The sequence below is a fragment of the Myotis davidii genome, unplaced genomic scaffold (assembly GCF_000327345.1).
Source record: "Myotis davidii unplaced genomic scaffold, ASM32734v1 scaffold1377, whole genome shotgun sequence".
Taxonomy (NCBI): domain Eukaryota; kingdom Metazoa; phylum Chordata; class Mammalia; order Chiroptera; family Vespertilionidae; genus Myotis; species Myotis davidii.
The window spans coordinates 615,537-623,956 of record NW_006288854.1 but is presented as its reverse complement, the minus strand read 5'-3'; the positions used below and the strand labels follow the sequence as shown (position 1 = coordinate 623,956).

Below are 8,420 nucleotides of genomic sequence, written 5' to 3'. Positions count from 1 at the left end.
CCCCCCCCCCCCCCCCCCCCCACAGTCCTTGAGCTTTCATGCTTCAGGGCCTCCCATCAGCTCTCACTGCTTTACCTACTGGCCCAGGATCCCACTGCACCCTTAGTCCCTTCCCAGGCTCTGTGTGCCCTGTGTGCCTGCACCACAATCCACAGCAGCAAGGACTCCATGGAAACCAACAGAACCTCGGCTCCCTGCTTGTCCCCGCCTGCTGCCTCACATGCTCTGAGAGTGAAAGGCTTTGCACAATCAGGCCTGGTGCTGACATGGGCTTGCTGTTTACTGAAGAAAGCTGCCTAGTCAGCTTCTGGAGGCTTGCCAGTGCCCAGGGGCCTGTCCACCCCTCTGGATAGAAGGTAAGGGCTCCTGAGGAATGTGACTCCCCGCTCAGCTGAGATTAACTAAGGTCAGGAACTATAATAGCCAAATATACAGCAGCAATCCTAGCCCAGAACCCCTTGTGTAGAGAAGGAGAAGTTGAGGCCAAGAGAAGGAGCAGGAACCTGTTCAGGGTCACAGGGTCACAAACTGCAACTCTTGGTCTTCATGGACCCCCTAACTCTTGGGTCAGAAATCGGGGCAGAAAGGTAAAAACCAAACCCTATATAGATGAGTCAGTCATCCCTGTTCCCATTGGAAAGACAGAGAAACCAAGACACAGAGAGAAGGCCCTTCCTCAAAGCAATATGCTGAGCCGGAGGGAAAGCCATCCTCACCACTTAGGCTTCTTGTTGCCAAACTAGGGCTGGTTCCAGATACATAGATAACTTACTCTTCTGGACTCAAGGGCCTCACCAGATGAAGTCCCAACTCTTCCGGGCTCCACCCACAGGACTCTCCCTTCTAGTTCCACCCTCCGGAAGAACCTGACTACCATAGGCTGGCCTCCTGGCCTTCCGGAACCAGCCAGGAAAATATGCCTCCACATTGTCATCAATCTTCTCCACCCATCTCTCTGGTAGGACCTGTCAGGCAGCCTATCCCAATTGCTCAAACTCCTTTCTTTCTTTCTTTTTTCTTTTATAATATATTTTATTGATTTTTTACAGAGAAGAAGTGAGAGGGATAGAGAGTTAGAAACATCGATGAGATCAATCAGCTGCCTCCTGCACGCCCCCTACTGGGGATGTGCCCGCAACCAAAGTACATGCCCTTGGCCGGAATCGAACCTGGGACCCTTCCGTCCGCAGGCTGATGCTCTATCCACTGAGCCAAACCGGTTCGGCTCAAACTCCTTTCTTCCTTTAGGGGCCCACGGTCTCTCAGGCGAGTAGGAAGTGGCTCTGGTGAGCCTCTCCAATCAAACAAATTCCTTGGATCATCCAAATGGATGAGTCTCTCAAGGCTCTGAGGAGGGAACACCTTCCCCTCCCAGACCAAATTCAGATTCTGTGCTTATAGCAGTAGTCCCTCCTAAAATCCCTTCCTGAAGCCAGTTGCTACAGATCCCTCAGGAACCATGGGGTCCCCAAACTGAACACCAGATTCTCAAGGAATGAAAAGTTATGAAAGTTACTGCTCAAAGCAGGGGGTGATAAGGAAGTTGTAAAAACAGGCTGTTCCACATCTTCAAGATATGCATGGCCTCCTTCTTAGCTGTGTGACCTTGGGCACGTCACCTAAGCATTCTGGGCCTATTTCCACAATTGTTCAACATGGGGATCATGTGTTTTAGATAAGACCATTCCAACTTGGACATTCAACTCCTCCAGAACAGGAAGCTCACTACCTGAAGGTCAGCTGTTCAGCCCCAGTTAGCTCTAACTTCCTTGTAGGTATTACTTAGTTGAAAACAGCTTTCGTAGGAGTACCCCTACCTCATCTCAAGGGTCTCTAAACATCTCAGCTTCCAGTCCTAATCCACAGTTACTAGATGCCTTCTGAACCTAGGCACTACATATAGTTTCTTTTAATCCTCACTATAATTCTATGAGGTAGGCACTATGGCCAATATTTATTTCCATTTTACAGAAGAGGAAAGGCTCAGGGAGGCTAAAACATTTGCTCAAGAGCACATGCTAATAAATGTCAGCTGAGATTTGAAACTAATATATTGGATTCCAAGCCCTCCCCCTATCCAACACTTGCTTGTTTTGTGTATTTTTTTGTGTGTGTGTGAATCCTCACTTGAGGATATTTTTTCCACTGATTCTTAAAAAGAAAAAAAAAATCAATGAGAGGTTGCCTCCTGCATGGGGGCCAGGGATAGAACCTGCAACTGTGGTAGTGCCCTTGCCCTTGACCAGCCCCCCGGAATCTAACCCAGGCCTTTCAGTCCGCGGGCCCATGCTCTAACCACTGAGCAACCGGCTAGATCGCAACACAAGCATTTCCAGGCACCTATGGAGGAATGCGGAGTTAAGAAGGGAGAGCTCAGCCTCTGCACACCCAGCCCCAGATGGGGGAAAGGGGTCAGTTCAGCAAGGTACGACAGCAGCAGTTCCTAGGTAGGGACCAGGACTCCGAGTTAGGGACGGGCCCTGCGGAGGCTGGACCACGTGGCCCAGCTCCCCCAACTGGGGCTGCCCAGCGGTCCAGCACACCCATTCCCATACTCACCAAGGCTGCGGTTGCGAGCAGACCGCGCTAGCGCAGGCCAGGAGCCGAGGGTCTGGGGACCCGGAGGGTAGCCCAGGCCCGGCTGGGAGGCGGGTTCTTAGTAATTTCTTCCTCAGTACTTCAACTGTCCTTTCGTTCTTCGGCGGGGGCGGGGACGGCGCGCTTGGGGCGGAACTTGGGAAGGAAACTGCGCCCAGATCTGCTGCTGGCTCCTCCCCGCTTCTGCAGACCCAGGTCCTGGGCTCTTCTCCTTAATCCGGTGTCCCCTCAAGCCAAGCCTCTCTAGCCCTCATCTGTTCCACTAATTCCGGATGCGTGGGGACAACCGGAAGAGCCCTGTACAACGGGTTTGACCCGTTGGATAAGCCGCCTCATTACCTTACCTCTCCGCTGCGTTCCATCACCTGTTGAAAGAACAGAAGATTAATTAAGCAAAGCCCCGAATTCTCTCATTTCTTGACCCCAGTCTCTCCTTCTCAGCCGAATTATCTAGCCTCACCCCTCTAAAACATTAAACCAGTTTTGTCCCATCCTTGGCCCCAAACTTTGTTACCCAGAGCCGATTTGGGGAATTTCAGCAAAGAGAAGGGCACCTGACAAGTAATGAAATCCAGTGAGGCCCTCCCCAGAGACTCTGGGTCAGAGCTATTCCCGCCTTTGATCAGGAGAGGGCGCCCTGCCCTGTCAGACAGAGCCCAGAGGCTCTCCAGCCCCAGACCTGGTTTCTCCCCACGATGAAAGGGCTGATCACCAGATACCGGCCAGCCCCAAGCGTTCCCTCCCCACGCTGACTGACCCATAAAGAAACTTGAGGGAGCCTCTTGGCTCCCTTTGCAAATATCATCCTACCCTAGTAGGGAAAAGGATGAAGGGACCAGTAATCCTTCCTGTAAGTGCAATGCCTGTTTTGTCAGAACACGGACAGGGGTTGGAGAACCTCTAAGCTACACACCACCATCACATTTTCCCCCACTCATTAATTTTTAAAAATTGATTTTAGAAAGAGAGATACATCCAGTTTTGTTGTTCCACTTATTTATACATTCATTGATTGCTTCTTCTTGTATGTGTGTGCCCTGACTGGTTTTAACCCACGACATTGATGTATCTGGATGACACCCTAACCAACTGAGCAATCGGCCAGGGCCCCATTTCCCCCCATTTAATCCCCACAGTAATAATTAGCACACTTTGAGTCCCCTGTGTCCCAGGCACTTTTCTGCTTTTTATGTTATCATATTTAATCCTCATTAAAAACTCTATGAGATAGATACTATTAATATACTCATTCTATCCATGGAAAACAGAAGGTAAAGTTACCTACTCACACAGCTAGTAAATGTCTGAGCCAGGATTTTAGACTGGCACATGAGATCCTTTAATTACTATATCCTACAAGGTAGCAAGATCACTTTGCATCACTTTTCAGCCTTTTGGCTAAGATCAAGTATAGTATCTGTTCTTATCAGTTTACTATCTGACATGTCCTCTACTCAAGGACAATATATTACATGGGTTTTTGGAGCAGGAAAATGGAATAGGAGCTTGCTCCATCCATCTTGGTGCATCGGTCCGGTATTGCAGTAAAAAGAAAAAAAGTCACCACTTTGCAAATGGGGAAACAGAGCCCCCAATTTTTATTAACTTGTCAGAGCTTATTTCATGCACTCACTCTTGTTCATTCACTCAGCCTAGGCCTGCTCTGTGGCAAGCCCTGGGTTGGCCAATGGTGGGGAACCCAGAGATATCTCGGCCCCACTCCTGGAGGAAAGATGTCTTTTTCTCAAAACTACTTTTCTTGACTTTGAATTCTTCCCACCTTCTCCTTTAAGGTCCCAGGGCGAGTGAACGATTAATAAAAGTTTACTAAAAGACCACTTCCATTTAGTTTCAAAAACTGGATTTAGGTTTTCTACCTTTGGGCTTCGGGTCATCCTCTTTGTTTAGCTCCAACCTACAGATGCCTGCTTCTGGCCCTTGTTCCCTGTCTTGAGCTCTTTCCTGGTCCCACATCTTTATTCTCCCTGTTCATCTGGCTTGGAATGCTTCTTTTCCTCCATCTCAGCAAACTCTACTCTTCCTGTAAAGGTAGTGATTAGCATGACACTTTGGTAATTTAGAAATTCATGTGGTAATTTCTAGGAGACTGATAAAATAATAGAAAAAGATAATTTTATTTCTAAATTGGCACAGGAGAAAAAACAAAATAATCCGGAAGAATGCAGGAAAGGAGATTTTAATGGCCAACAAACACATAAAATGATAGTCATCATCATTAGTTATTAGGGAAATGTACATGAAAAGGACCATGAGATGATATTTCACACCCCCAAGGATAGTGATAATTTTTAAAAAAATTTTTTTTATTGAATTCAGAAATGGAGAGGAAGAGAGAGATAGAAACAACAATGATGAGAGAGAATCATCGATTGGCTGCCTCCTGTATGCCCCCCATCGGGGATTGAGCCCCGCAACCCAGGCATGTGCCCTTGACCAGAATCGAACCCAGGACCCTTCAGTCCACAGGCCAACGCTCTATCCACTGAGCCAAACTGGCTAGGGCTATAATTTTTTTTTAAAAAAGTGTTGGAAATGATGTGGAAAAATTGGAACCCTCATATAATGCTGGTGGGAAGGTAAAATGGTATAGTCACTTTGTAAAACAGTTTGACAGTTCCTCAAAATGTTAAACATAGTTACCATATGACCCTACAATTTACTCCAAGGTATAAAAGTATAAATACAAAAGAATTGAAAACATATGTCCATAAATGACTTGTACATGAATGTTCATAGCAGTATCATTCTTAGTAGCTACAAAATGGAAACAACTCAAAAGTCATTCAACTCATGAATGTATAAACAAAATATATCTATAAAATGGAATATTATTTGATCCTGAAAAGAAATGAAACACTGATCCATGCTACAACACATATTAACCTTAAACACATTTTGCTAGCCGAAACCGGTTTGGCTCAGTGGATGGAGCGTCGGCCTGTGGACTGAAAGGTCCCAGGTTCGATTCCGGTCAGGGGCATGTACCTTGGTTGCGGGCATATCCCCAGTAGGAGATGTGCAGGAGGCAGCTGATCGATGTTTCTCTCTCATCGATGTTTCTAACTCTCTATTTCTCTCCCTTCCTCTCTGTAAAAAATTAATAAAATATATTTTTAAAAAAAACACACATTTTGCTAGTAAAAGAAGTCAGACACAAAGGCCATATTTTATAACTCCATTTATATGAAATGTCCAGAACAGGCAAATTCATTGAAACAAAGTAGATTAGTAGTTGCCAGGGGCTGGGGGAGGGAGAGATGGAGAATGACTGCTGCCCTAGGTCGTGTTCAGTGGATAAGAGCAGTTGGCCTGCAGACCCAAGGGTCCAAGGTTGGATTCTGGTCAAGGACATGTAGCTCGGTTCAGGCTCCTCCTCAGCCCAGGCCCTGCTTGGGGAGTGTGCAAAAGGCAACCAATGGATGTGTTTCTCTCACATCAATATTTCTCTCTGTCTTTCCCTCTCTCTCTAAAAATCAATGGAAAAATATCCTCTGGTGAGAATTAAAGAGAGAATGACTGCGAATTGATCTGGTTTTTAGAGAGGAAGGGAGAGAGAAATATTGATTTGTTGTTCCACTTATTTATGCATTCATTGATTGAATGCAATTCGCTTGACCGGAATCGAACCCGGGACCCTTCAGTCCGCAGGCCGACGCTCTATCCACTGAGCCAAACCGGTTTCAGCCATTGATTGATTTTTGTATGCACCCTGATCAGGGACAGAACCGAAAACTCTAGCATATTTGGACAATGCTCTAACCAACTGAGCTACCAGGCCAGAGCATGGGTTTCTAGTTGGGGTTATGAGAATGTTCTGGAATTAGATAGTGGTGATGGTTGCACAACCTTATGAATATACCAAAAACCTCTGGATTGTAGTACACTTTAAATGGGTAAGTTTGAATCATATATGAATTACATAATTTCTTGTGTGAATTATATCTCAATTTTTAAAAAGATCTGGCAAAGAGCTGGGCCTCAATAAATGGCAGTTATTACTACAAAAAAAATAAAAGAATACTAGTAAAGGAGAGACAGAAACAGAACAGGAAGGATAAGTAGAAAGTATAAACTATTAGATAAAATTACTGAATTTACCAATAAATTAACTGCAAAGAACTAAATGCTCCAGTTAAAAACCTAATTATATGCTATTTACAAGCATCACCCTTCACTATCAAGTTATAGGAAAAGAGGAAGGAAATAAACATTTACTTAGTGCTTCTAAGAGCCAAACATGTGCCCAGTCCAGTCCTTTGCAAGTTCCATTGTTTTACTTTTGGGCACAGCCCATTTCAAATCAATTTTGCATTGATGCCCCAGGAAGAGATGGTGGTGGAGTGGTAATCCTAAGAGGCTTTCTGAGCAACCCCTATTCTGTTTGGGGCTCTCAGTCATGAGATCTAGTTTGTAGAACATGTACAACCCTCCCTTTGTAATGTCAGGCTTCTGCTCCCAGCTAGGCCTGGGGGAAGGAATACCAATTTTAAAGAGAAAAAAAGCATAGGCCCAAAATGGCATCACTCAGCCTAAAGCCTATACCAAACCTAGATTTAATACCTGATCTACTTGTACATTCAACCTCTCCCGGAAACATAATCTTAATCAACCAGTATGAAACTTTCTGGTCAAGCACTAGTAAGGAAATCTGTCACATAGGCCCTGTCCATCCTCTATAGAAAGAAACAGTTACATAATAAAAAAACCTTCCTCTTCTCCTCCCCCAAAGAAAAGATGTCTTTTGCTAATAGCTTCCTTTACTCGCCCTTTTTCCTATAAAATCCTTCCATTTTGTACAACCCCTCAGAGAGCCCTTCCAGTTGCTAGAGGGATGCTGCCCAATTCATGAATCGCTTTATAAAGTCACTTAGATTTTCAGATTTACTCAGTTGAATTTTGTTTTTTAACACCAAGATGAAGAAAACGCAGCTCTGCCCTCCAAAAGCCCAGGCACATAGGACAGGGATGTAATAGGATACAATGTGGCAGAGGCCTGCCCTAACGTTAACCCAACTTTCTGACAGATCAGCAAATGTATCCCAGAGAAGGCGGGAACATTTGAACCAGACCTTTAGGAATAACTGGGGGTTCCTAAAGGACAAATGGAAAAGAAGTCCTATTCTGAGCCAGTCCCTAGGGCATCTCTGAGCTCATGTCTATTCTAGGGATTCAGAGAGGCAAAGAAAGGTTGTCCTGGGGCTGCCCGGGGTCAGGAGACCAGGAGGCCAGATTTTGAGGCCTCCCAGCAGCTGCAGACAAGCTACACGGACAGTCAGACCTCCCCGGGGGGTCCTCTAGCTCCGCACGTGGTTGGGCCAAGAAGCGAGGGGCGGTACCAAGGGGAAGCCTTCCCTTCACCGCCCACGGACTGGGGTAAGGTGAGGGTAGAAGAGTTACCATACCATCCAGTAGCCTTCCCTCTGATTGGCCCGAGCTTCAGCAGCCGGGTCTTTCCGCTCTCAGGAAGTGGGCGGAGCCTCTGTATGACGTCACCATTCTTCTCCCACACCCCGTCCAATGTAGCCACTCACCAGCCCACTTCGAGGGGCCCTGTGTGACATCACGGCTCCCTTCCAGCCAACCGCGGCGGCGAGAGGCGGGACTCCAAGTCCCGCCCACCATCCCTTCCCTTTCCTCCCCCTCATCCCCTAAGTCCCTCCTCTTCCTCCTCGCCCCTTCTCCCGAAGACCGCCCCCACGTTCAGTTTCAAAAGCCTGGTTGCCCAATGAGTCATAGGGTGGGCCTCGAGTGGCGTCGGCGGCTGCCAATGCGCAGGCAGCGAGGACGGAGCGCCCGGAGCG

The 8,420-nt window shown here is 46.7% G+C and overlaps 1 protein-coding gene across 6 annotated transcripts in view; it reads right to left on the bottom strand.

The window, feature by feature from the left end:
- The window catches only part of PGAP2 (post-GPI attachment to proteins 2), a 19,206-nt gene extending 10,980 nt beyond the window's left edge, over positions 1–8,226 (bottom strand). For 2 of the 6 annotated variants that reach the window (XM_006761048.2, XM_015562194.1), the window contains exon 1: positions 2,560–2,647. The gene's annotated coding sequence lies outside the window, so the exon portion shown is untranslated. Of the gene's footprint in view, positions 1–2,127; positions 2,152–2,559; positions 2,648–2,942; positions 2,964–4,475; positions 4,640–8,016 lie in introns of those variants that run through there. The other 4 variants (XM_015562192.1, XM_006761047.2, XM_006761051.2 and 1 more) reach the window with 4 other exon arrangements.
- Between the last annotated feature and the right edge of the window lie 194 nt (positions 8,227–8,420).